Here is an 8,028-nt window from a genome sequence, read left to right as displayed (position 1 = left end):
TGTTGGGTCCCAGATGGAGACAGTTCAGACCTGTTTTTCAGAGGTGTTGGGCAATTAACAGCTTCCATGTGAGCCAAGGGGAACTGTGACCATGAGGTGCTGTGCTGGATATGTCTTCTGGTTTTTTGTAGAGAGCATGCACAAGACACCATTTAAAAAGCATTTACCTCAAATCTTCATTCTAAATCTAAATCTATAGTAAACAGGGACTTGAATAACCTGTGTGTCCTTTACAGCACTTTTGAAATGAGTAAAAGATAAAACCAGATATTTTGCATTATTAATATATTCCAACAAGAAAATACAAGACTTGTCTACCTTACCCTTCCACTTGAGTTTCCTGCTTGCTGCCTCAACATCTAGGTCAAACACTGGATAAAAATCTCCTTTTCTTATGAAATAGTTACTCTAAAGGAGGGGTATGTGAGGGTATTGTGACATCATTGCTTTACCTGGCACACCAGATTTTATTTTTCAGTGCTGTAAATATACAGATCCTCCAAAGAATTTTACATGTTCAGAAAGACAAAGAGCATGCCAAGTTGCCTTATTAAAGTCCCCAAGTTTATAAAACTATGTTATTTAAAAAAAAAAAAAAAAAAAAAAAAAAGAAGTAAATTTCCTGGATAAAAATCAGAGGAATACTAAGAGCTGACTAATAGTAGGTAGCACTTTTGTGCATACTGTGCAACATATTGCAATATAAACAATGGCTGTTCCAATACAGAAATAGAAAAGGTGATTCATTTTGGTTTGGAATGAAACAGCAGCATAACTTGGTGTTGCTAATAAAAGTCTTTAGGGTTTTGCTCCCTACAGGCTTCATTGCAATAATAGCAGTGCTTCTGTTAGCTCATTATCAGCATTGCTGGCAGCACAGGAGGGAGAATTGGTTGCACATTCAGATTATTATTGTCATTGTAACATTTTATATTAAGACTCCTTAAACAAAGGATTTACAAGCCCTGTTAGAGAGAGTCTGTCAATAGAAGCTGTTTTAGAATCATACTGTTACTACAAGGGCTGATTAGTCCTTTATTGGCACCCTGTGAAAAATTTGCTAACTACCCATTAACTGTTTGTAAACTGAGCTGGAGTATTTCAGACATGTATGTTTGAGGAACATGAGGGACCATTTTGAGGATTTAATCTGGTTTCCTACATATTACAGGTCACACCATCTTGTCAGAGGAGTCCTGTAGTAAGCCAGCAGTTTCTAGATAAACTACTTCATCTTTCCTAGAAAACCAACCATTTAAATCTGAAGTTCTCAAGATTCCTTAATTACTCAAACTTGTAAAAGGCACTTATTCATGTGGTTCCAGATTTCAGTTATTAAATAGCCTGCTACAGTAAAGATCCTTCCACTACTGCAACCTTTTCCCTTCTTTCTCACTGGCTTTCTTTCACTTCATTTACATTCTATGTTCTGTATAAAAATCATTACTCAATATTTTACATTTTGGTAGAATCTGAGCTCCATCCAAGCTCAGGATCAGTCATACTGATGTTATTATGAGCAAATGGTAACTCATCTTTCCAAAAATTACATATTCAACACCTAACAGATGTAGAAAAAGTTTAAAGGCTCAGAGGTTGGCCGCAGAAAATGGAGTAAAGAAGTAATGGATACATGCAGATCCTTGCCACTTTTATACCATCTCACCAGAGCTGCACCTGCAAGGGTGTTTACCTTTGGAGACCTCTCTTGAAGAGGTCTGTCTCTCAGAGGTGGCCAGGCTGTCTTGTACGGGTAATTTGAGATAGTGAATTAAAACCAAAACTAAGCTAAAATAACAAGACAAAACAAAACAAAACAAAAATTCTCCCCATGCCATGCTGCATCATGCACAGAACCACTGCATCTTAGTAGTGTAGCAGGTAATAAGAGCTGTGAGCTCTGCCCATACCACCAGTGTTCCTGTATCCATGAGCTTTGTGTCACAACCTCCATTTCTTACAGACCACTCTGCCTTCCCCTCTCATAGGCTTCCCTTTAACAACCCTCCAGTGCTAGCTTTTCTGAGCACACAGAGTGATCTGGTGTAGAAACCCCAGGGTCCACATCAGGTTGTCTCATAAAATACCTTGGTTCATCTCATGTTTTTCCTTGAATAAATTCAACACATTCTGCCTATTTTTTTACCAAGGTGTTTAGCAACAGTAAAGCTGGGAACTGCAGAGTGCTGGCAGGCCAGGTCAGGCACTGTGCTTACTGCAGCAGTGTTCTCCCACCACCTGGTTCTGCTTCCCTTTAATTTGTTCAGGATTTGCATCAGGACCTCTACGTTCACCTTCTGCAAAATATATATTAATTTTTTTCTCTCTTTCTGTCTCTCTGAAAGAAATGTTCCCCACTCCCTGTCTTTTAGAAAACAATAATTTGCCACTGGATTGGAAACAAATTAGTACCATGTTGGGAGGGCAGCTCTGCCTGTTTCCCAGACAAGTTGTATTTGCTAATTTGTTTCATCATGAATATGGCAGAAAGGTAGAGGTGAAATCAAATGTATCCGAGGAGTTCCCTTAACAGAGGTAGATTTAAAGAGAAGTGAGGATTCATCCTCCACGGTTATAAACATGTTCCATTTGTAGTGCCTGTAATACACTCCAGATATCCTAAGGTTGGTGACTTTGAAGGATTCACAGTTTATACCAATATTGACATGTTCTTTAAACAAATCTGCTCAATTGAGAGATATTGTTGTGTCTGATTATTAACTACCTATTACATATTTCAGCCCAATTCCTCGTCTTTTGCAAATGTTGGACTATTTATATTTACCTTGGTCATTAGATTTAATTTTTGCCATGTCCCTAGGACATCAAAAAGTTCTAAAAGGTCTTCCTAATGTAGAGAACCTGTGATGTAAGACTAAAAAATAATGCAAATCACAAATAAAGTCTGGTGTTGAACCAAAAATTTTTTCACCCCTTTTTAGAAAAAAGAAAGTTCAGATTTTTCAGTATGACACATTTTGAGAGTAAGCCTACTTAAATCTAATGGAAAATTGAAATGACAAAAAAAAAAAAAACCTACATGATAAATGAAGTATTTTAAATCAAGCAGTGTCTTTTATTTGATCAGAACTGAAATATCTTTTCTTTCATTTTCATTCTGGCAAAACTAACAAAAAAGTCATTTTGGGTTGACCTGAAACAATTTTTTCCCTAAGTTTAGACAGAGAGTAGAAAGATTAGTTATTTAGACAGCACTACTCCTAAATTCAAAGGCTGTACCATTTCCAGCAGGCTATCCTTCCTGCCTTAAATGAGCTTTTCATCCTTATATATACGTTTATAACAAATGATGAGAGAAATATTGAGTAATCACATAGATCACAGTCTAAGTTTCAAAATTCCTGTAGCCATTTGACCTTCCTTTCTTGGAAGGGTATCCTATGTGTGTGCAACTTATTCATCATTCCAGTTTATAATGAGGTCTTTTTGTTGTTGATTGCAGCCGTTTGTGGGGTTTCGGTTCATTTTTGTTGTTGTTGTTGTTGTTGTTGTTGTTGTTTTTAATAAAACCTTTCCATATTAATTTGTTCCATCTCTAGTGTTGTGGGAGATAATTTAGAGTGATGTGCCTGGCCCTAAATGAATACAGGTTCGTTTACAGTAGGAAGAACTGCTGGAAAAAATACAATAAGTTGTGCCCAAAATAAACAAACTTCACTTTTCCATTTTATTTCTGCCAATGCCTGTGTGATACTGAGTATATAGGAGCAGGATGTTTGCTGACCATCCTACAGATGTCTAGTGTTTCAGTCATATTGAATAAATCACTTTTCTCTGTTGGCTCACAGAGAATCAAGTAGTGTTTTTCTGATTCATTTTTAGAAAGATATTACTTTGGCAAAGCTCTTTGTGAACCCAAACACACTGAGCAATCTGTTTGTTCTTTAATTCCTTCCCCATTTTTCTACTTATAACACCTTTTCTGACTTAAGCATGTGCAGCATAAACCTTGTGTCATGCATTATAGGGTAGAAATTCTAAAATGCTAAACACACCAGCACTCTTTGGGTAACACCTACGAGCATAATGAAGTGTTTCCTGGCATGGTGCACACTGTACCTTAAATCACTTTTATATTGAGCTCTGTAAGTGTTAGGGCTTTTCCCAGTTTCTCCTCTATGTTAGTTCCCGAGGAAAAGGAGCTGGGATGTGGTATGCAGCCCCACTCTGAGGCAGCGGGTATGGTGGTGGTAGTTGCCAATCTCAGCTTCAGTAGTTTTTGATGTTGGGCTGAACTGTTCCTACAGGTACTGACCAATGTTGGGACAGGAGTGTTGACTCTGTTAGCAAGCATACAAAGAAGATAATGTCTGGCCAGAGCCAAAGACAGAGGGGTGAGATGCACTTGATGGCAGAAACATCTTCTTCCAGCACAGCAGCTTCAAGAAGGAGGGATTTGTCTAGAGATTAGCACTAAAATCCCAGTTCAGCACCATAGTTAAATACATGCCCTGCTCAGAGCACTTAAGGCAGTTTAATGTCCACAGGCTTTCTTGCACTGTTAACAGGAGTATGCACTCCAGGAGTTATTTGGGAAGATTGGTAGTTTTTTTAAGAATGGCAGCTGTTTAGAGAGACCTGATAGAATAAAAGAGAAGAAAATGAAAAAAGAAAAATATCATGACACATGGAAGAAAATCATACAAATGTTGACAATTAACCAAAAATTCAACAATTTTGACAGAAGCCTGAGAAAGATGATGCAGATTAGATATGGTTCTGAAGTGTATTGGAAACACTGTGTGTCCAAAATTTGTTAAAAACACCTCAGTTGGGAAGATAATAATCTTTTTCCTTGATTATGTTGGAATTTAATGTGACAGTTGTGTATTTTAATTGGCCATGAAGATCTTCATTTTCAGACCTTACATTTGCTGACTGCTAAACATTCTCCTAAACAGCCTGACCATAAGATGACCATGACTCCTATTCAAACTACATTGTATGTAGTCTTACCTTTTTTTGAAAATTATCAAATTATAAGTTACTGGCCATAAGAGAAAGACAAAAAGACCTAAACTTGTATTGCAATTTTGACAGCAGTAGATATTTTTTGATCTTATAGGTGTTACCAACGTTGCTCTATGATGGTGAATTTATCAACATTTAGTTGTAGCAGCCAGTATATTACTATTAAACTATTACTAACATTGCTAATTTCATGGCATGAGAACCCTCCTTCTGCAATTCTTTACAGATAGAAAAAATTTTTGCTGCTCCAAATAATTCAGTAATGCAGGAAAAGATTGTTTCATTAATACAACTCCAGGAATTACCCATCTCTGTCTCCTCAGCCTCATGCAACTGATTTAAAACAAGTGGCCTTTAGTATCAGGATTGCACTGCCAAGCAGCAGCAAACTAACAAGGGCTATAGGTTAATTAGCTCACAGTCCCCTGTACTGGGGACACAAAGAAATCTGCAAGGTAAAGAAAAGAGAAAAAAATGTTTGTAGAAATGTACATAAAAATAGCACTTATGTAATTGTTATTAAATATTAATTATTAAATATTGTTATTACATCAAAGGAAAAATAAACTATGGCTAGAAGGAAAGTTATAGGAATTTAATTAAAATAATTTTTATAGTCTGTGAGTTAAGCAGAACTCTACACAAACACTTGATTTCTTCTTTTGATTTCAGTGCTTCCATTAATTTCTCACAGAAGTGGGCTCAAGTCACTGGTGAAGATGTAATGAGGTAAATCAGGGTGTGGCTTTCTGGAAGACCAACCCCTTCACCCATGGATCATCTTGCTCCATAGTCAATGTATGTAACTTACTTGACCTTGGGTACCTATGTTGGACATTTGTATAAGCCAGATGAAACAAATTAAAATCCAGGTCTTCAGCTAAAAACCCTCCAGTTATAGAGGATTTAAAGTATTAGACAAAATCAGTTTACAGTTACTGCAGATGCTATATTTTAGGGCAGAAAATCCCTTAGGATTAAGATCAGAAAAGCTCCCTCACTGATAAAAATATTTTATAGACTATTTATGGAATAGTCTCCCAAATAATATTCATCATTTTATACACATCTTTGGAATCATTAACTTCTTAAAAATTAAAATAATAAGAGGCTAATCTACAGACAATAATCTAACAGAGGTCAGAAGATACATCAGATAGACTAGTGTTTACCTGTTACTAGCATCTGCTGTGACTATAAGTGAAACACTGAATACAACCTTCATTTACTTAATTTAAGAATGTCTCAGTCTATTTTAAGGACTACTTCCAAAGAAAATCTTCCTCATTCTGCACATCTTCTGATTTACATTCTTCTAAAACAGGGACAATCTCAGACAGCTTGGCACAGATAACCAAATTTTATTCAGTTATTTATTATCTCTGTGGCTTCAGTTTCTTTTCTCAAATGTCTTGGATTTCTTTTCCTGAAAAATTATAATTTCTCACTCTATTCATTATCCACTCGTAGTTCTTTTGTGAGCTCCAGTGAGGACACATATTTCTTCTCAAAGTTTTCAGAAAGCTCCAGCTGAAGAATCCTGTAACTGGAGTAATTTTTATTACCTTAACACTCTCTTCTTCAAGCTGTATCTCTCCAAAGAAAAGCCCAAGGCCATTCTAACAAACCAGAGGATCCTGACCCCTTAAAAATCACCTCTGATCTTGGAACAGAGCTTCCATGTTTCACATGAATGCAACCTTCCTTCCCAATCTATTTTGGATTTTTTTACAATCCCCATGTTAGCCAGGAAGTCTCTGAAGCTCAGCTTCTACCAGAACAGTTTTATACCTTATACTTTTGACAGGAACTGCTGGCATTCGCCTGCAGGAAGCTGACATGTGATTTAGGAGGGGATAAAACATGTACATGTTTGTTACTTGAATTTTACAGCTCTGCAGGGAATGCAAATCTTTTTCACAAAGGATTTAAAACCTTGACTTTTTCCCCACTAGAAAATTTCAAAATTCTCTGATGGGAAATTGCAAGATGAAATTAATTTGGGGTCAATAGAAAGGTTTCAGTCTGACCAAACCCAAAATCCTTTTAATTTTGTCTTTCGTATTTATATTTTACATTACGTTATAATATACTGAGCAGCATAAAATATGAGATGCTAGTCCTAATGCTTTAAAGAAAGTCTTGAACATGTGGCCCAAATGTAACTGATACATTGATGTCTAGCTGAGTTTATGGAAACCCTAAAAAAACAACTGTGGGAGATGTGAAATGAACTATTCATCTTGACTTGTGTCCAGGAGTGATATTTAATAACAATGATATTTAATATAGTTTATCAAGGGACATGAGAAGCAGAATAAGAGAAAAGGGTATGATACAGGAAAGACCAGGTATTGTAAGAGACAGCTTCATTTGGTGCCAAGAACAAACTGCATTTGCTAAAACTATATTTTTACATAGTTATAAATGTTCATATCTCCTTACATCCTCATGTTCTTTCTAAATCAAGACAAATGAAACCTTCAGCAGCACTGAAACTCCAAGGAGAAGAGTAGTCTCAGGAGATGAATTTTTTGATGTCACCAAAACCGGCACTGCTTAATGCACAGTCATACTTAAGCGTTTGCACTAAATGGTAAAACATTTTGGTGTATCATTTGACTGAAACCTGTCTCATCAGAGAAGCTTTCTATCCACTTCACCACCACCACCCCCACATCAGCATTATTTCTTCATGAGCTTGAAGAACAGGAAAGTAATCAGGAACAGTGAACACCAGCAGATCACACGCCAGCAACCCAACTGCTTTTGATGAAGAAATGAGTGTCTGTGCAGATATCATGTAATACACTCTGACTTCTGTAAAACTGTTGACACCATCCCATACAGCATTTTCATGTGTAGGCTGAGGAAATATGGGCTAGCCAAACTATCTTCAAGATGGGTTGAATACTGGCCAAAGCACCTCATTCTAATTAGTGCCTCAACATCAAACTGGCAGTCAGCAACAAGTATAGCAGCCTTGGAGCTGATAGTAGGACTGGTACTTTTTGGTATCTTTATCCATGACCTGGC

Source organism: Myiozetetes cayanensis, unplaced genomic scaffold, assembly GCF_022539395.1.
Source record: "Myiozetetes cayanensis isolate MyiCay16 unplaced genomic scaffold, myiCay2020 scf2-11, whole genome shotgun sequence".
Classification (NCBI taxonomy): Eukaryota; Metazoa; Chordata; class Aves; order Passeriformes; family Tyrannidae; genus Myiozetetes; species Myiozetetes cayanensis.
Note: the sequence above shows the minus strand (reverse complement) of the source record.